Source organism: Pelophylax lessonae (genome assembly GCF_965119305.1).
Source record: "Pelophylax lessonae genome assembly, chromosome: 2".
Taxonomy (NCBI): Eukaryota; Metazoa; Chordata; class Amphibia; order Anura; family Ranidae; genus Pelophylax; species Pelophylax lessonae.
In genome coordinates, this window is record NC_138769.1 from 647,994,115 (window position 1) to 648,015,179 (window position 21,065).

Genomic DNA, 21,065 nt, shown 5'->3' on the forward strand with positions numbered 1-21,065 from the left:
AGAGATCCGTCTAATAGGTGCTTGAAAAAAGTGAGAACCTCCACCACATGTATAGTGACCAATTGTGTAAAACAATAAATTATTTTCCGCGCTGTGATGTATATTTTGGTGAAAAAATAAAAACAATGTATAAAACCTGAAGCTGCTGCTCACTAGGTAAAATACCAGAAAAAACTATAAACATAAATAGACAGCGCTAACAGGTGACAAAATGTGAAATGAATTATAAATATATATAAATGTGCTACAATAATTAATTGGTGCCCTAAAACATTGATGCTCTAAAAAATTGATTGGTACAACCAAAAGGTGTATTTATAAACAATACATATATAATAAATAATAAAGTGCTATGATTAAGTGTCCATAATATAACCATTAAGGTGCAAAGTGATTTGTTAAGGTGCAGTCCAATAAATGTTTCTTCAACAGAAAACTAAAGTGCCAAACAGGTGCTCGAATCCATAAAAGTGCCCAAGTGCTCTTCAGGAAAAAAGGCCCCCAATGGGGATGCACTCACCAGATTTTGGGTAAAAATGAGCCTTGAACATGTATAATGTTCCTTGATCGGATCACAGGATCAATGCAGCTACCCTAGCATATGAGATATCCCTCAAACGGATGGATGGATGACATGCACCTCATAGACTGGCTCCTTAATAATTCGTCTCCTCTCTCTCTCCCATGTGTGTTTCAAATACAAAGAGAGAAGCCATACATAGTGAAGCCCGTAGTATTTATTTAAAAACAGAATGGTAAGAATAATACTCACAAAGTATCTTTAAAAAATCGGCAATGAACAGCATTAAGCAGCCTAGCACAGTCAATCCTCTAATTTCCGTGTCGCTGCCGGCGTGCGTTCCACGGTGGTTAACAGGAAATGACGCTGCAAAAGCTCCGCTGCCCGGAAGTGCGTCGACGCGTTTCGCCCGCCTTAACGCCCATTAAGGCGGGCGAAACGCGTCGACGCACTTCCGGGCAGCGGAGCTTTTGCAGCGTCATTTCCTGTTAACCACCGTGGAACGCACGCCGGCAGCGACACGGAAATTAGAGGATTGACTGTGCTAGGCTGCTTAATGCTGTTCATTGCCGATTTTTTAAAGATACTTTGTGAGTATTATTCTTACCATTCTGTTTTTAAATAAATACTACGGGCTTCACTATGTATGGCTTCTCTCTTTGTATTTGAAACACACATGGGAGAGAGAGAGGAGACGAATTATTAAGGAGCCAGTCTATGAGGTGCATGTCATCCATCCATCCGTTTGAGGGATATCTCATATGCTAGGGTAGCTGCATTGATCCTGTGATCCGATCAAGGAACATTATACATGTTCAAGGCTCATTTTTACCCAAAATCTGGTGAGTGCATCCCCATTGGGGGCCTTTTTTCCTGAAGAGCACTTGGGCACTTTTATGGATTCGAGCACCTGTTTGGCACTTTAGTTTTCTGTTGAAGAAACATTTATTGGACTGCACCTTAACAAATCACTTTGCACCTTAATGGTTATATTATGGACACTTAATCATAGCACTTTATTATTTATTATATATGTATTGTTTATAAATACACCTTTTGGTTGTACCAATCAATTTTTTAGAGCATCAATGTTTTAGGGCACCAATTAATTATTGTAGCACATTTATATATATTTATAATTCATTTCACATTTTGTCACCTGTTAGCGCTGTCTATTTATGTTTATAGTGACCAATTGGCCTCTTACCGAATACAGGTGACCAATGCTCTCACAAAGGTCAACAACGCTTTGCTCAAGGCAGGACGACCAGATTCCCAAAATGATGACAGAAGCTCCTAGATTTCTTGGATCTCCTTCCAAGGATAGGATCTATCATGCAGTGTCCCTCTCAAACATGGAATAGAGACAGGGAAAGACCATGGTGCAGTATGTTCCAAGTAAAAGCGTTTATTTAAAATAAAATGCACTCACCACACGTAAAAACATGAGGGACCTTAAGAATAAATTTCAATGATCGCTGGCGGGCGATGCATTCAAACCGGCTTGTGACGTCGACGCTGACAGCTCCGCGGAGCTGTCAGCGTCGACGTCACAAGCCGGTTTGAATGCATCGCCCGCCAGCGATCATTGAAATTTATTCTTAAGGTCCCTCATGTTTTTACGTGTGGTGAGTGCATTTTATTTTAAATAAACGCTTTTACTTGGAACATACTGCACCATGGTCTTTCCCTGTCTCTATTCCATGTTTGAGAGGGACACTGCATGATAGATCCTATCCTTGGAAGGAGATCCAAGAAATCTAGGAGCTTCTGTCATCATTTTGGGAATCTGGTCGTCCTGCCTTGAGCAAAGCGTTGTTGACCTTTGTGAGAGCATTGGTCACCTGTATTCGGTAAGAGGCCAATTGGTCACTATACATGTGGTGGAGGTTCTCACTTTTTTCAAGCACCTATTAGACGGATCTCTTCACTTGCCATGATGCATGGGTGGATTGGACTGTTCCAGAATTTTATCGTTATTTTCGATTGTATTTACTTTTCCATATATGCATAGGATTTCATTTTCAGCGCTGTATTTTATATTTCATCTTCACAGTAAGTGCTGTGAAAATGTGGACTGTGGATGAACTAGTTCTGGCCAGCTCAGTTCAGTTGGTTGTTGTTTTTAAAAGAGCTGGATGCATTCCTAAATGCACAAAATATAACTGTATACTAAAATTCAGTCAAGAAACAGTCCATGTACTTTGTTTTGTTTTTTGTTTTATTAGGGGAATAGAACTTGGATGGGGATAAGGTGCATTTGGGATGCCCAGCTGCTTGAAGATAGGAAATTGAGGGACTGAACTATATACACCACTGGTTTATACATCCTGTTTTCTTCTTCTCTAGCACATACACTTGCTTGCAGACTATTACTTCCAGGAACCGCTAGCACTGATGTGAGGATCTGACACTGGCTCAGTCAGACCCAAAGCAAATGCCCATTGCAGGCAGGGACCACAGGCCCCTATGGTGTAGCAATAATTGGTAGTCCTTAGTGCTAGCTGTCCCACGCGTGGCTACTGCTCCCAGTATCACCTCTTCAGGCCCTGTTGCCTCTTTCCACTGCCCATGCCACCACAGTCCTTCTGACTGGCTCTGCACCCATCCCAGACTGCTCCATCCTAGTCCTCTCAAGCATGCCTCCCAGTCCTCCTAACTGTGTCACTCACTAGTCCTCTTGGCTGTTCCTGTTGCTCCTGGAGACTTGCCTGGCAGTGTTCTCCTGCTGTCCACTACTTGCTCCCGTGCCTCCTGTCCAGGACATCTCCATGTGTTTTCAGAGGGTCCTGTCCGCACCTGAGCTCAGGCCCAAGTAAACCCCTCAACCCAGACTGGGGAGCTCCCTCAAAGGCCACCAACAACCTAACACTCCATCTCCATCTTCCACCCAAACACAAATGATTTCCCTGTCTATGTAGGATGCGTCAGGCAGAGCAGGGCTGGGAATGGTGTATGGCAGTTAAGCTGACCTCTACTACAGGCACCCTGTGCATTGGCACATCATCCTGTGGCTCCAATCAAAAAATTGAGGGATGCAAACTGACTATGCCAGATTAGATATTTATTTATTTATTTATTTATTTCAGGTACTTATATAGCGCTGTCAATTTACGCAGCGCTTTACATATACATTGCACATTCACATCAGTCCCTACCCTCAAGGAGCGTACAATCTAAGGTCTCTAACTCCCATTTATACATACACATAGTAGGACCAATTTTATACAGAATATGCTTCCATGCTTGAGATGGTCGGAATGCTATAGGGAGAAGAGGGCCTGGCAAGATCACTTGGTATTTCTCTTGAAACTAAGAAATAAAAAGAGAGCAGGCTGTACTTACAAATATCCACATGGGCACCCAGATAGAATCCCATAGAAGAAAAAAACATTTTGGGTAACATACACTTTAACCTCCCTAGCGGTCTGATTACGTCAGTGTTTTTGAATGTCAAAGTGGTACATTGTCTTGCATGGAAATCTGTTATTTTATATTGTCGGCCTGTAATTCTTAGGAATAAAACAGTAAAAGTTAATAAAGATTATTAATAAATGAGTAAATTAATTAACAAATTAAATGAATAAATTATTAATAAAGGCATAAAACAGTAAAAGTGCAGGCAGGGCACTGGGCAAAGTACTAGGGACAAAACTGAGGTGAAATGGTTTGATACAGAAATGTAATCCTAACAGATTACAATGTATCATGTCATGTTTTGTGTAAGGGAAGGGAAGGGAATCCCGTAGACGGATGCTGGTGTTCTATCACAATACCGCTATCTATCAGATTCTGCAACCGGAAGTAATGTTCGGATAAGAAAACTTACTGCGCATGCTCTATGCGTTCCAACATAGCCGCTATGCATTCCAATAGCTTTCCTAATGGGACAGAACATGAAGCAGCTGCGGACATCTTCTTACACCCACACAAGTCTTGAGTTTTAGGTTTATTTTAATAGTAAACTGACCTTTACTATTACATTTCTATTAATATTGAAATATGGTAAATATAGCAAGTAATTTGCAGGTAGAAGGTGGCAACGTCCATCTTGGTACACCCTGAACTGCTCAGCGACAAACTGATTATATAGTGAAATAGACTATTTCACTCGGTCGCGGTGAAATAGTCTATTTCAGTATATAAGGTGAGTTTCCTGTTAAAATCAGTCTAAAATTCAATGGGTGTAAGAACATATGTGCTGCTGCTTCATGTTCTGTCACATGAAAAGCTATTGGAACGCATAGTGCCCAAGTTGGAACGCATGGCGCATGCGCAGTAAGTTTGCTCGTCTGAAAGACACTTCCGGTTGCAGAATCTGATAGGTAGCGGTAGTGGGATTCTGATAGAACACCGGCATCTGCCGGAGGACATTGGGGGGATCCTCGGGACAAGGTACGTTTCACTACAGGGTCATCCTGAGTGTGGCTCGGGGTTACTGCTTTTGGTACTGTAAATGAACCCCAAGCCACACTAGGAATTACCGGCAGAAAGGTTAAAGTAGAACTAGGTGCAACACTTTTTTGTCATTTTGGATAGAGTAAAGAGAAGTTATAACTTTGGTCAGATTTTTTGCCATCCTGATTGCATTGGAGAGATTTTCCTTCATTTCCTGTTCCATAGCCAAAACATGAAATGAGAGCAAATGCCTCCACTAGTGTCCCATTGGAAAATTTCCCCTTTATTACTGCTCTGGGGACAACCGAAAATTTGCAATTTTCTGTTACTTATACTTTTGATGGTAATGGGTAACATGACAAATAGAGAGAATTAATCTACCTAAAAGGGACACAGACAGCAATTGAAACCTGGCAGGGCTTCTATTCCATCTCCACTCTAACCAAAATTAAAAAAATAAAAATAAAAAGGTTCTGCCATTAGTTATTCTCGAAATGCTTGTTGAAATGCTAGATGAATACCTACCTTATTCCTCATTCCTGCAGCCTTAAACAGGTGCACACATAGTGCATGTTGGCGCCAGATAGACTATTTAAGGATGCTCCTGCCTGTGCTCAAGCGCTGACTGGTCTTCAGCTGTTCCTGTCTCCTGCGTTCTTCCAGTGTTTTCTCTTTGTTGTTGACCCTGCTAACTCTTGACCTGATCTCAGATCCTGTTTTTGTCTTGTGGCTTGTTCCTGACCCAGCTTGTTCCTGACTTCGGCTCTGCTCATGATTCAGTACCTCTCTGCCTGCTTGTTGATGACCCTGGCTAATTCCGTGACCAGGCTTCTGTCTCTGATCCTGGCTTCCCGACCCATCCGAGTGTCTGCCTGACTGTCTGCTGTTTCAGTTCTGTGCCCCACTAAGTGTTCCTGCTGCAAGTCCGCTCTGAGCTCTGACCAGCCACGTGTCCTGGGGCTGCAGCGCAAGTGGAGTGCTTCTTTAACCTCAGCTGGACTACTGTGCACAGCTACTGTTCCTGACCTGATGGTTCTCCTGTTCCCTTGGACCTTTTCTTCTGCTGCAAGTCTCTCTATTTACATCTGCAGGCACTTGTGTTCTTCTTGTCCCTCGGATCCCTCTGTTCCACTTTCAGTGGGGCCTGGGCTGGAGATACAAGAGAGGCCGACCTCGTCATTTCAGTCTCCTCTAATGTACGTGATAGGGTTACTGGTCAGATCACCAGAAAAAAAATAAAGGTAAAAAGCCTGAAAATAAAACTAAACCTTAAAAAGAAAGTGCAGGCAACACATCTAAGATTGTTAAGCTGTAATATATTACATTTTGGTTTTGGGTTTAATACAGCAATAACCTTTTTGCTTATGTAGTGTCACGTAAGAGGGGAGATGAGTAAATAAAGATAAACTTTTTAGGCATTTTTTTCTGTTTCACCAGAAAGGCGTTCAGGTTGTTACTTATTTTCCTGTCAAAGTAATCAATACTATTAAGAGCATTATGAGTTTATTTTTGAAAAAATATTGACTTTCATTTTAAAACAATGTGTTTGTTTTTGACAATTCACACTTCCTCCAGGTGTAGGTGTAGCAATGGGGACATGCTGTGCCCCACCCTACATCAATCTGTACCTGGGGGAATGGAAACGTTTGTTCCCTCTTTCAAATGAAGCATCAATATATACTAGTCACATTATGACTTGGTTACCCTATATAGATGATTTTTTCCCCTGATTTTTGCCTGATCTGTCCAGCCCAATTGTTTCACAGATGTCTAGGATTCATGAATGTGAACACATAAAATGTGACATTCATAAAATCACTTTTTTGGATGTTGATGTAGCGATGACACTGGCTGGAATGCACTCCGACAATTTATTGAGGAAGCAAACACCAGGTGACACAATCCTTTATGCAGACAGCTTCCACCGGATGTTTCTAATTAATTTATACCTTATACACAATATGTAAGCTTATACACAATATATGCGGCTAAGGCTCATTTATCAAGGAGAGAATACATTTCAGGAAGCAGTGTTAGCTTTAAAATCTCTTTTATTGTAACATGGGCATAGTAAGTCTTGTTTACGTAAGGCTTATCACAGAGCTTTGAAACAATCACGCTCAGAATTATTATTTAACAAGCTAAAGGTGAAAAAAAATTATACCTCAGTGTGCATTATTACAATAATATAATGCCCAACATGAACAAGTGAAGAAAAATATTAATCGATATTGGCACCTTCTTACGTCAGACCTGATAGTTAGTACATTTTTTTCTCCCACACCAAAAGAAAGCTTTTAGGTGTGCTCTGTCTCTTTGGAACAAATTGGTGTACTCTATATCATACATGAGAATTTTTTTTTATATATGTAGTCACATTTCAGATAGACTACCAATTTTCCCTCAAAGAAGGTTATCCTGAAATTGAAACAAATTGTCAAAGTTTGACTATTTTATTAGCTTGAGTGGATTGTAGCTGTGCTAGTGCACTTGCGACAGAAACAATTGAGTACTGTCCATATAACTTTTTCTTATTTGCACTAACATACAATTTTTCAGGGCATGTTCCCTTCTTCAAGGTCCCAGCAGTACTTCTAGGACTTTGAAGAAAGGGACATACCCCAAAAGCTTGTCCTAAAAAATACTATTTTAATATAAATTATATAACATGTGCAATGTAGGATGGTTATGATGTAACGGAAAATATTGGGCTGGCCATGTATGACATCAGCCCTTTTGTTTTGAAGTTCTTTTTATGTAATCAACACTTCTGGACCGGAAGGATTTGCCTCCTAATGACCAGGCAATTTTTTGCGATTCGGCACTTCGTTACTTTATTGGAAAATTGCACAGTCATGCGATGCTGTACCAAAATAAAATTGATGTCCTTTTTTTCTCACAAATAGAGCTTTCTTTTGGTGGTATTGGATCACCTGTATGATTTTTATTTTTTTTTCGCTATAAACAAAAAAGAGCAACATTTCTGAAAAAAAAAAAAAAAATTCACATTCTGCTATATAACATTCCCCCCAAAAAATGTAAAAATCTAATTTTTTCATCCTTTTAGGCCAATTTGTATTCTGCTACATATTTTTGGTAAAAAAAAAAATCGCAGTAAGCGTGTTTTGATTGGTTGTTGCAAAAGTTATCGCCTCTACAAACTAGGGGAAAGATTTGTCATTTTTACTTTTTTTTTTTTACTAGTAATGGCGGCGATCTGTGATTTTTAGCAGGACTGCGACATTGTGGACACTATGGGATAGATTTTTGGCCTTTTTATTTTTTTAAATTTTATTAGTAATGGCAGCGATCAGCGATTTGTAGCGGGACTGCTGCTCCTCCTATGGTCTGGCTTCTGCTGTGTCTAATCACATTGGAAGCGTAGTCTCGGCGAGACCACGTGTACATAATCACGTAGATCTATGTGATTACGCGCAGCCGAGCTGTCCTGCCGCAGTATATCTGCGTGGGGCGGTCAGCAAGTGGTTAAACACAATAAAGGGGCCATAGCCTAAACTCCACAATCCTTGTTGTGTGTTTATTTTATATTTTAGGTATGTTCTTATGGTATGATGGGTGTTAATGGGATGTACAATTTAATGCCTAAGGTGTATCTAAAGCCAAACATTTGGCTTTAGCTACACCTTAATTCTAACCTGTGATGCACTGGACTGAAATGCTGGAGCATCCAAAAAGTTTTATTGGCCTAAAGTGTTCAAAATGATGCAATACACAGTATCACCAGACCGTCTCAAAATACCAACCTAATCGCTCTCTTCGTTCCTCTCAAAACCTCCTGCTCTCTAGCCCCCTCGTCACCTCCTCCCATGCTCGCCTCCAGGACTTTTCCAGAGCCTCTCCAATCCTATGGAACTCCTTACCCTTATCTGTCTGATTATCTCCCACTCTATTAGCTTTTAGGCGATCTCTGAAAACCCTCCTTTTCAGAGAAGCCTATCCTACCAACCCCTAACAAATGTACCTCTATTTTCTCCATCAGCCCATCCCCCACGGTTATTGCCTTTTGTTTCACTTGACTCTCCCTTCTAGATTGTAAGCTCTAATGAGCAGGGCCCTCTAGTTCCTCCTGTTTTGAATTGTATTGTAACTGTATTGTCTTCCCTCACATTGTAAAGCGCTGCGCAAACTGTTGGCGCTATATAAATCCTGTATAATAATAATAATAAATAATATGGACAGTTTTTATTTTATGAAATTCATGGTCAGATTTTCTGTTTGCTTATTATGTAATACCCTGTAAACAGTAAATAACCCAACAATAAACAGTCTGTAGTTGTTCTATATCAACTATGTTTATTGTGGCAGACAAAACATTATTTAATAAATGAGAAGAAAATGAATAATCTTTTGGAACAAACAAAAGCAATTATCGGCTCTGTCGGCATTTTACAATTTTTATTAATCATTTCAATAGAAAAGTCCTACTCGCTTTTTACGCACTTGGTGGCTGAGCAAGTTTCTTCTTTTCTTTATTTGCAAAAGAGAAATGTAGCTTACAGGTTAGATCCTTTGAAGGGCCTATTCCAACCATTATGGTGTATATGTGCAACACAATGTGCTATAATGTAAACTATTTAATTCGTGGTGTGCAGCAGTGGGTCATCCCTTAGGGTCCTTTCACACGGTCCGCCTCTGTTGGCCGACTCCTTGCTGCTCAGTGGAGGATCGATCCGCCAATCCCCACTGAGCAGGAGGATGACAGCTGTGTCACCGCTCTGTGTGTGGAGAGGGAGGTGTCAAAGCCCCGCTTCTCTCTATGTGGGAATCGGATGAGAGCGGACTGCCTGTCTGCTCCCATCGATCCCATCTGATCCGATCCCCTGGACGGATGGAAAATAGGGTTTCTATCCGTCCAGATTTCATGGACAGGAACGGAAACGGATAGCAGCGGGTGTCAGCGGACATGTCTCCGCTGACATCCGCTGCCCCATAGGGATGCATGGAGGATCTGTCAGATCCGCCTAAAAAACTGACAGGAGGATCTGATCCGATCGTTCATGTGAAAGGGGCCTTACTGTATAGTGCCTGTATATGGTATACTCACTAAGTCCTACAATGTATTCTTCCACAAGCAGAAGCCCATTATAGAGGCTACTGTTTCAGTGATGTTACAGTGATAATGCATAGAAGCAATATAACAATTTTGTTACATTATCAAAATCAGCAACTGATTTAACAGATCACTAAACCCATGAAGTTTTTTTTTTTGATAATGACATATTTTCATTTATAGCCCCTAATTATTTCCTAGTTCCCAGTCCCAACTACTCTGCATTAATCCCTATTTTTATCTTTGCCTTTTTACCTTTTTTCTATGGCTGTTTATACACCCTTTATTTAAGCTTTTGTTCATACAGATTTTCTGTAATGTGCGAAAAGGTACATGCAAATGAAAAAAAAAAAAACACCTGACTAATAAAAAATATGGTTTTGTTTACAGTCTATTTTGTTATGCAACTAACTATGAACCCCTAAATCTGCAAACTTTAGCATTTACGTGCCCTACATTATATTGCCCAGGGCTCGAGTCCTGCTGGAACACATGGGCACGGCGTTCCTGTACTTATTCTACAACAGGAATGCCATTCCCATTCCCCCTGAGCCCCGACACGATCCCAGCGCCACCTCCTGCTCTGGGATGGCGGGGTCTGTAAGCCCAGATTTCGGGTTCCGAACCAGCCATCTCCGAGCATCACTGTAAACTGAGCCTTCACTACAGGAAGCGGAGCCGATGCTTCCTGTATAGCGCCGACTCCTGTCACAGGCGGAGTGATACCAAATGTACTCCGCCTCCGCCTGTGACAGGGCACAGGAGCCATAGAGGAACCATTGTCTCTGCAGATGAGAGGGTGGTAAGAGAGAGAAAGAGAGAGAGGAGGGAAGGAGAGACATGAGAAAGAGAGAGAGGAGGGAAGGAGAGGTATGAGAAAGAGAGAGAGAGAGGAAGAAAAGAGAGGTAGGAAGAGAGAGAGAGACGAAATAAAAAGAGACTGAGGAGAAAGAGAGAGAAAGAAAAAGGGGGACCAAAAGAGATATGCCTTTGGTCCCTTTCACACAGGCTTTCCGATCCGCTCTGCCTGTCAGTTTCTCCGGCAGACCGGATCGGTTGTTCCATGCATCCCTATGCAGCAGCAGATGTCAGCGGAGACATCCATGCTGACACCCGCTGGTATCCGATCTGATCCTGTCCGTAAAATCCGGCAGATGGAAACCCTAATTTTCATCTGTCTGGAGGATCGGATCAGATAAGATCGGATGAAAATGGTCAGGCGGTCCGTTATCATCCAATCTCCCATAGAGGAGAGCGGGGCTCTGACAGCTCCGTCTCTGCACACAGAGCAGAGGCGGACCTGTCATCTGCCTGCTCATTGGGAATCGGTGGATCAATCCCCACTGAGCAAAATGGACTCCGTCTGGCGCACCGCTTGTGTGAAAGGACCCTTAGTGCTACTGAGCAAAATCCATATAAGTATAAATTGGGATGCACCGAAATGAAAATTCTGGGTCGAAACCGAAAATGCAGGATGCCCTTGGCCGAAAACCGAAACCGAAAATGACTTTTTTCCCCCAAATGATTTTAAAATAGATAGAACAGTAGCATACGACAGAAACAGGCAGCGATGTACACCTGTAGCTAGTATGTAGTATATGTACTGTGACGGGTTGGCAAGTGGTTAATTTAATTACCAATGATATTTGTATTATGCAGCATGAGGGGGTTAATGTATTGCCACTGCTGGTCCCATTAGTGACCGACCAGTGGCAGTTAATTAACCCCTTTGTGCTGCATTAGTGCAACCAGTATGAGTGTTAATTAACACTGGTTGCACTGATACTGGTTGCACTAATGCAGCACAAAGGGGTTAATTAACTGCCACTGGTTGGTCAATAATGCATCAGTGACCAGCAGTGGCAATACATTAATACATTAACCCCCTCGTGCTGCATAATACTAATACCATTGGTAGAGTATCATCAGTATAGTATCGCAGGGCTGCTCCACTCTATTTAAACCAGCTGTGCAAGATCAAGTCAGTAAAAGTGAAAGAAGACAGCAGCACATCCAATTTCCAAAATAAAAATTGTCTTACAAACAGTTAACTGCTCAAGATTAGTGGAGTTCAGTAAACAGGTAATGGGTTTGTGAAACTTCTAACCTGAAACAACAGTAAATGCTCCAAAAATAAAATAAAAAACCCATGCAGCACACACAGAGCTCAAACTAGCTGGATGGAAGCTGAAATGGTTAACAGCCATGTGTTCCTGCAGCGTCTTTCTTATCAGTGTTATCAGGCAATGTACAGCTCAGGGAGATAAAACCATAAGGAGTGAGGGGATAGGAGGTTGATCGGTAACCTGCACGATGCCTGAATACACAGCTATCTGGAACACACTGCAGTCCACTAGCATTCCAATGTGACATTGCTCTAATTCTTGTCATACCTTCTTCTTGCCGTGCAGCTATCTGCTGGTGCTCTCAGTCAAATGTGGCGGGCTGGAGAGGGGCGGGGGAGGAGTGTTTTACTGCATGCTGACATGCTGTGGATGGAAGGGAGGAGGAGCTCCACATTTCATCCCGCCCATCCCCGACATCAGAGCTCCGATCTGACAGCTCTGCTCTCTCACTGACTCACTCACTCTCACTGTGCTGGAAGGAGTCAACACCCCGCCCCTGAATCCGGGGATAGCAGTGATAGTGGACCTGGCCAGCCAATATCAGCGGCCATACATTTTCGGCATCCTTAACCCCTTATCGGCCGAAATTGGATACTCACATTTTCGGCCGAAATTATCGGTGGCCGAAATTTCGGTGCACCTCTAGTATAAATCAAATCGATTTTGCAAAGAAATATGTGACAGATCCAGGGTTTTAATAATGTTGTGTCCAACTGATATAAATCACGCCCGTACTGCAAATTTGCAAATCAATGTATACGTAATGCACTATAGTACCCACCAGCAGTACTAGCCAGCAGTACCCACCAACAGTACCTGCCAGCGCCAGCAGTACTAGCCAGCAGTACCCACCAGCAGGAGCCACCACCAGTACCTGCTAGCAGCACCCACCAGCCGTACCAGTCAGCAGTAGCCACCCGCAGTACCCACCAGCAATACCCACCACCAGTAGCCACCACTAGTTACAGCCAGCAGTACCCACTAGCAGTTCCCGCCAGTAGTACCAGCCAGCAATACCACCAAGAAATACCAGCTCTAGAGGACAGCTGGTTAGCTGCCACCAGCCATACCCGTCTGGGGGACAGCAGCAGCCAGCGATACTTGCAGGAACCCAATTCGATCCATCTCCTTCCGTCTGGGCAGATCAGATTGGAGAGCCCATAGAGTAGAGCGGGCTGTGTCCTTGTCTGCTCTGCATATGCTGACACGGACCTGTCATCTGAACTGCCCGCTCAGCTCATTGTGGCCTGCAACCGGTTACCAAGTCGCTAAAGTGGCCCTCTCTCCTTAAGACAGGGCTTGACAAATTTTCCTGAAATCTAGGAGCCAGCTAAAAAAGTTAGGAGCCAGTTTTTTTTTTTTTTTAAACTAACAACCAAGCTTTATTTAATAAAACGGATACTAAATTTACACATAAATACGACTAGAACCCCACTCTCCTCTAGCACAATTGGATGAAAACAGACTGTCTGTCTCTTTCCATCCGATGCCATCTGATCCGATCCATCCGTCTGCTTTTGGTGGACAGGATCAGATGGCGGCAGATTACTGCTCCATAGAGGAGAATCAAGGGTCCGATCAGGTCTGCCTGAAAAACTGACAGGCGGACCTGATCAGACAGCCTGTGTGAAAGGGGCCTTCGGCTGTGGCATGGCGACGAGAAAAAAAAAAAAGGAGATATATATATATATAGAGAGAGAGATATATAGATATATATATATATATATATATATATATATATATATATATATATATATATATAGATATATATTTATATAGATATATATTTATATAGATATATATTTATATATATATATATTTTTTTTTTTAATAATTAAAAAAAAAAGAAAAAAATATATTTTTTTTTTTTACATTTAAAAAATAAATTAAATAATAATAACCACACTCCCTGTCAAAGGTAACTAACTGGACAGGGAGATGGTAATGAATGAATTGAGAACAAAAAGGCAGTGGAAACAGTCATTACTCCCGGCCTCCACAAGAGGGCGCCAGTTCCCCATTGGAAGCCTGTCATCTCAAGTAGGCCGAAAAGCCGGGGCCTCGATTTTCGGACGGCCCGGAAGTCCGTGCACTCCGTGCGCGGAAGTCCGGGCAAAAATGACAGGACACCTTCTGCAGGGCACCCCCAGGCGCCAGGTCGCTAATTCTAGTCGCAAATGCGACCTGGCGCCCGGGGATTGTCGAGCCCTGCCTTAAGAGGTATATATATATATATATATATATATATATATATACACACACACGAACACACGCTTTTTTTATTTTTGAGGTTGGGGGTGGTAATCTTGGGTGAGTTCACACACTTTTTTTCTAAGGACTTGACCCGATATTGCCGTGTCCTGCCAAGATGCTTTGGGGTGCCATTCAAAATGAATGCCACTGCATTCTGAGGATCATGCAAGACTGCCTCTGAGGATCATGCAGTACCACAGCAAATAGGTGTTGGCAAGCCCTAAGATTTTTAACTTAAGTATAGCCATACATTATACAATTTTGTTTTAGATTTACAAAAGCCATATAATATGAGGTCAAACCTAAACACTTTCAATTTGTATGCAATCAGGCAGACCCTTGTGCTACATAGTTAAATGTAAATGTAAATCTAAAGTAAATTGAAGAAGAAAATTGTAAAATGTATGGTAAGCTTAAGTCACTCATTTACAGTTTTGCTTTCCTTTAGTTTTCACAATTTTTTTAGAAAAAAGCACAATTTCACATTTACAAGCAATTGTTATTTCTTTTACAGTCAGTAAGAATTTTGAAAGTTGTGTTTGTATAAGCTAGAAAGGATTTTAGTGCTTTTCTGTGTAATTATGATGGCACTTGCTAAATCAGTATCACAATATTTTAATTCTAAAGTGAAAAATAGCAAAAATGGTCTGGCCACCTACCGTATTTTCCAGCGTATAAGATGACCCCCCAACCTTTCCAGTTAAAATATAGAGTATACATGTAAACATAAAACAGTGCAAGTGGATTAAACTTTTCCAAATTCACTCAAAAGCTGAAAGGAAGGATAAAACAACAAACCCCTGGGAGGTTCCAATGCTTCACAACCCCCCTCCTTGCATCCCAGACCAGTCCCCTCCACAGTCCCCCTCTTGTATCCCAATCCCCTCCACAGTCCCCCTCCTTGTATCCCAATCCCCTCCACAGTCCCCCTCCTTGTATCCCAGTCTCTTCTACAGTTGTCACCCCTTACTTGCACATTACTCCCTTTCACAGTCCCTTTACAGCCCCTCCCTTTCCTTACACAGCAGATAGAGGATGCAGCATGTCCGAGCATAAGGCAGGAGCTGTTCAACTTTCCACAGGCAGATTGGTTGCTAGGACCACCCCTAGCAACAACAAATCACAGGCTTTTTAACTTAGACAGCTCCTGCCTTCTGCTCGAAAATGCTTTGTGCTCTATCTGCTACCTGCTGTGTAAGTATGAAATCAGCGGCGGGGGAAGGAGAAGACACATTTACTGATACCACAGCACTTGTCACCTGCACAAACTCCCCCCAACTCACCCCCTGCAGCCAGCACTGGAACTAGCAGTGCAGGGAGCTCAGTCTACACATATTCTCCAGTTCAGCTCCAGCATCCGCCCTATAAGACGATACCCGGCGTATAAGACGACCCCCGACGTTTGAGAAGATTTTCTTGGGTTAAAAAGTCGTCTTATTGAAAAAGAATGAATTAGTGAAAGAATTATTGTTAGGCTGGTTGCTGAAGTGATTAGATGGATATCACCAAAAATTCAGTAAAGGTATTCTTGCCAACTTGCTTGAGATCATAAGCCTTCTGGTTTATGATGACTTTTTATTTGAAGCCAAAATAAAGGACTTTGCTAATTACAAGAAGGTGTGCCGGACGGGAATAGCGTTCACATGGTTCTAAAGGATTTGCATACAAGGGCTTTTGTTTGCAATTAAACTGCTTTTTCCTAATGGTCTGACCATATATAGATACCAATATTTGTATGACTTCTATGCCCACAAATGTAACCAAAAAAAAAAAAGGTGGTGCCACTGTATTGTGACTGTATTGGAATGTATTGTTACATTAAGGATTTTAAATAATAAAACATTTTTCTGATTTAAAAAAAAAAAATGCTTTTTCTTTTGCAGTACCGGTCAATAAAAATGCAGAAGCACCTTAAAGCTATTCTGAAGCAGGTCAAGGCAACTGAATATTGCAAAGGCAAACTACAACTCATAAAGATAAGAGAGAGGCACCTCTAAATGCAGACTTTTACAGTTTAATAGGGGTTAAAACAATTGGCATCTCACATGGAGGTGGATAAAATCAGGCACATCAATGAATAGTACATCAAGAGATCCTTGGTGGGGGTCTTGTCCCATGCGCTGGCAGCGTAGGGATGTGTAGTCCGTGTAGCCTCGCTGGTCACCGTCTCTGCACGGACTACACATCTTTCTGCAGGACACCACCAGTGCATGGGACAAGACCCCCACCGAGGATCTCTTGATGTACCAATCATTGATGTACCTGATTTTATTCACCTCCATGTGAGTTGCCAATTTTGTTAACTCTTATTAAACTGTAAAAGTCTGCATTTAGAGGCACCTCTCTCTCTTATCTTTATTGCAGCCCTGGATACCTGGTTTCAGTTCCTCTTGATGGCAGCCCTAAATACATCGACTTTGTAGTACTTCATGAAGTACATGGACTTTATTACCTTCCCTTTCTTTTATTTGTTTTCCCCCCCTTCCATTCCCCCTGTTCTCTAGATCTGCAGCTCTAGCAACTTTTTTCCTTGTTAAACAACAACTCATAAGCAAGTCAAAGATACTGAAAGGCAACTCAAAGCAAGTCCATGAGCAACATAACATTAATCTGAAGCAAGTCAAACCAAGGCAGAAGCACCTACTGGATTTAAGTCTCTTTCAACACTGGTATTCATGTGCATTAGCTTTATGAACCCCAGGGGGGGCCTAAGCTAAGGGTAATGACAGAGAATTTAATATACACATGCCAACATATCATAAAATAAACAGTAGATACAGTATATACAGTTACGCATAGTTTTTCTCATTATTCTTACTTGCTTGTTTTGTGATTTATCTATTATCTATTAGGTTTTACAAACAAACAGATTAAAAACACTAACTGCATGAATAAAAAACCAGTAACGTTACTTGAACATTAAGGGAAATGCAATGTAAAATCCCTGAGAACTGTTTGCATTTATTGTAACTTAAACATGCAGTGGAACATATGGGCACAGTTCATTGAGTACAGAAAATACAACAGGCCCCCGTTCTATATATAGATGTGAGTGGGAGTTGTCAAATTGCTTTTTATCTTTAACAAATATAGACTCACTCAAAAAGTCATCCTTCTGTTGCCTGAACCATATGTGCAGTTACATAAAAATCAACATAAATCTAATACAATAAACAGCCACTTGCATGTTTGGCCATTATATCCAAAAGTGTTTATACAAAACATGGCTTTAGTGAAATTAGTCATCCTTCTGTCAAAGCCTGAATCAAAAAAAAAAAGAATCATAGGTATGATTACATGAAAAGAAATAAAAAAAAGAAATAAAAAAAAAACCCACAAGGGATATACTGTATGTGGTAATGTTATCCAAAAATGAAACTGTCTTCAGTCCAGAGCTTGAAAACCAGGTGTGTAATTCTAGATAAAGACAGCTGAGCTTACCTGTTCGCTCACATTAGCTAAACATATAGTCTGTTACTGCAGAGTTGCAGTTACCTGCATGCAAAGTCAAACACTTCTTTTTGATCTGAGAACCCAACAATATGCAGCAAGAGTATAAACATTAGTACATAATGTGATAGCATGAAAAGCTATACTGTAAAATGTGGCATTGTTATATTAAAAGGATATTTTATACATTTATAATTAAAACAGAGCACCTCCTTAAAGCCCAACTTTGCCCCCACCCTGGTGCTCCTCCCTCTCCACTAAAGGCCACTTAGGTGTGTATTTCATCCAATTTTTTACTATGCTTTGTCTGTCAGAAGTCTTTAGGTTGGTCATGGTCACTTATGGCAATGTTTGTTAAAGTGCCACTAATAAATACATTTTCCCTTCGTTTATTATATATTAACTATATATATCAACCAATGTAGCCCTGATCTGTCTACTTTTCAGATCGGTGCTACCTATGCCCCTGGTATCCATCTATGTTAAAAGGCTGTCCCTGGCTTCTTCAATTTGAGGACTTCAGACGTCCAGTGATTGTGGGTTACACACCTGACCTCAACAGCTATGGTCTACTGACCAGGATATCCATTTACCATTTCCTTTATTGCATTCTGTCGCAAGGACACTCGCACCCACCAGATGCTTTTAATCGTGCAGGCTACCTGAGTACAGTTATTTTTCAACCCTGTAAGTACTCGCCAATGTTATTATACTTATCATGTAAACCTCTAGAGTTACGTTGCAATGTTTAAAAAACCTTTAAAATTCATGGTTTTTTATATATCAATTCATCTATTCACTAGAGTACCGTTTGAACCATCCCCTGAAGAAGAAGCAAATTCCCCTGGCTTCGAAACATGTCGGGTTTCAGTTCAGACTGCTGTGGTTGATTTACCTGTCTCTTCTTTTTGCCTGCATTGTTTTTAAACCATTATCATATATGTTTATAATAAAATTATTATTTTTCTAATTAACTCCTTTTCATATAATTTATGTGCCTGTATAGTCCCAATAAGGGGAACCCCACTTTTTGCCTGTCATGGTCACATGATGCCACATTGTTCACTTGCTTTTCACCTTCTATTGGAGATGGATGGTCCTCCATAATGCAGAGAGTGCTACTGACTTGATGACTCCAGTGCCACTCTCAACATCATTATATTGTGAGTGCAGTCCATGATGGCTCCCTTCAGGGCATAGGCCTATGACTTCAGTACTCACAATATGTCCCAAATCTATAAGACTGATGACATCTAATGCTGAAAAGAGATTACTGAGAAGGACAGAAAAAACAAGTATTGCAGCCAGGGGTATTTTTTTAAAATAACTGCTAAATAGGGATGGGCGAATGGTTTAGCCCGAGCATGAGTTTGGGCCGAACATTTGCCTGTTCGCCATTCGCCAAAAAACACTTGAATTTGCAGGGTGTTCAGGTGCTGCACCCTGATTGGGCAAAGCTTTGCCTAATCAGGGTGCAGTATAAGCTGGTTGTTAAGGGGTGGGGCCGGGAAGCCGGTCGCAGGGTCCTTAACAACCAATGATTCATCAGCTGTCAATGGGTTTCCTCGCTGACAGCTGAAAAAAAAAAGTGCCTGTTAAAAAAAAAAAAATCCTTTAAATATAGTGAATGGGGGGTCCCCTTAGTCTGCCTGTAAAGTGGCGCATCTTTAGCATGTATTAAACAAGCTTCAGGAAAAATGAAATTTCTAAAGACAAAAAAAAAACTAGTCAAATCACATTTAAAATGACTTGTGATTACAATTGCCAGCTCCCGGGTAAAAAAAAAAAAAAAAAAAAAAATTAAAGAAAAAAAAAACGGCGTAGGGTATACTACACCAAAATTTGAAAAAAATGAGTGTGGGGTTCCCCCCAAAATACATACTAGACCCTTATCTGGGCACGCAGCCTGGCAGGTCAGGAAACGGGAGGGGACGAGCGAGTGCCCCCCCTGAACCATACCAGGCTACATGTCCTCAACATGGGGGGGTGCAGACCCCCCCTCCACCCCAAAGCACCTTGTCCCCATGTTTTTAGGGACAAGGGCCTCTTCCAAACAACCCTGGGCTGTGGTTGTTGGGGTCTGCGGGTGGGGGGCTTACTGGCTTACCCCAGATCCCGCCTCCCCATGTGAATGGGTATCGGGTACATAGCACCCCTACCCATTTATCAAAAAATGTACAAAAAAACAGTCCTTTTATTAAAAAATAAGAAAATAGTGTCCCCCGATGTAAATCCATTATTAATCACGCCAAAAAAAAAAAAAGCTCTGCCCTCGTTGAACGCCTCTGAGCGGTCTGCCTGCTCCGCGGTTTGACAGTGCTTTTTTAGGGAACACTGAACACTGTTAAAGTTTATACTGTCTCTGTGCATTTATAATAAATCCTTGTTTTCTGGCGATGTAGGTCTTTGCTATCTTGCCCATAACTTAAGGAGCTAAATTCACATGCAGGCTGTCAGTTATTGCCTGCTGATTTTAAATCCTGTCCTTGAGAATCAATAGTAATTGCATGCTTAGAGCCCAGCCAGAGTCCTGTGACTAAAGACACTTGTAAGACTTTATAGAAAGGGAAAAAGCGTGACGTGTGTGGTGGATTGAAAGAAGCTATTACAGGACAAGTAGAGCGGCATGACTCTTGGTTCTTTCCCTAACCTTAACAGGAAAATACTTTATTGATTATGATTTTCTCTTTTACATACCACTAATACATTGATACTGGTACCACTGGACCAAATGGCTTTTAGAGCTTTATAATATCTCTGCCAGGGGTTGAAGCTACAGATAACACAATCAAAAGGGTCCCTGGTGTATTCTCCAACATATATCTTCTACAATTTAAATTTATTCACAAAATATATATTACAATGTGGTAATTTTGGCATATGAGCATTGTTTGATAATATGGTCTATACAAGAAGGATTTTATACTATAGATATAGAAAACTGAGTATTTACCATAGGCTACTTCTGGTTGACTAATTGGCCTATCTCCAAAAAGTGTCAAGTTAAAATTTCACAGATTTAGCCTATTATAAAAAGCCAAAGATATTAATTTTTAATGTATTTAACAATATTGCAAGCATGCTTTTAACAGCAACATGATGGCAAAATCAATTTTTATAATTAATGTTGACAATTTTAAACAGACAAAATCTACTTTTTATATGTTATTTAAAATGAAACCCTTTTTGCCACATCTGTCCTACAAAATTCATTATCTATGGATTATGTGCACATGCGTGGGTGTTA

General features: G+C 41.2%; 1 protein-coding gene across 2 annotated transcripts in view; it reads right to left on the reverse strand.

The window, feature by feature from the left end:
• TRPC4 (transient receptor potential cation channel subfamily C member 4) overlaps positions 1 to 21,065 on the reverse strand; it is a 325,733-nt gene that overhangs the window by 137,446 nt on the left and 167,222 nt on the right. The window lies entirely within an intron of this gene.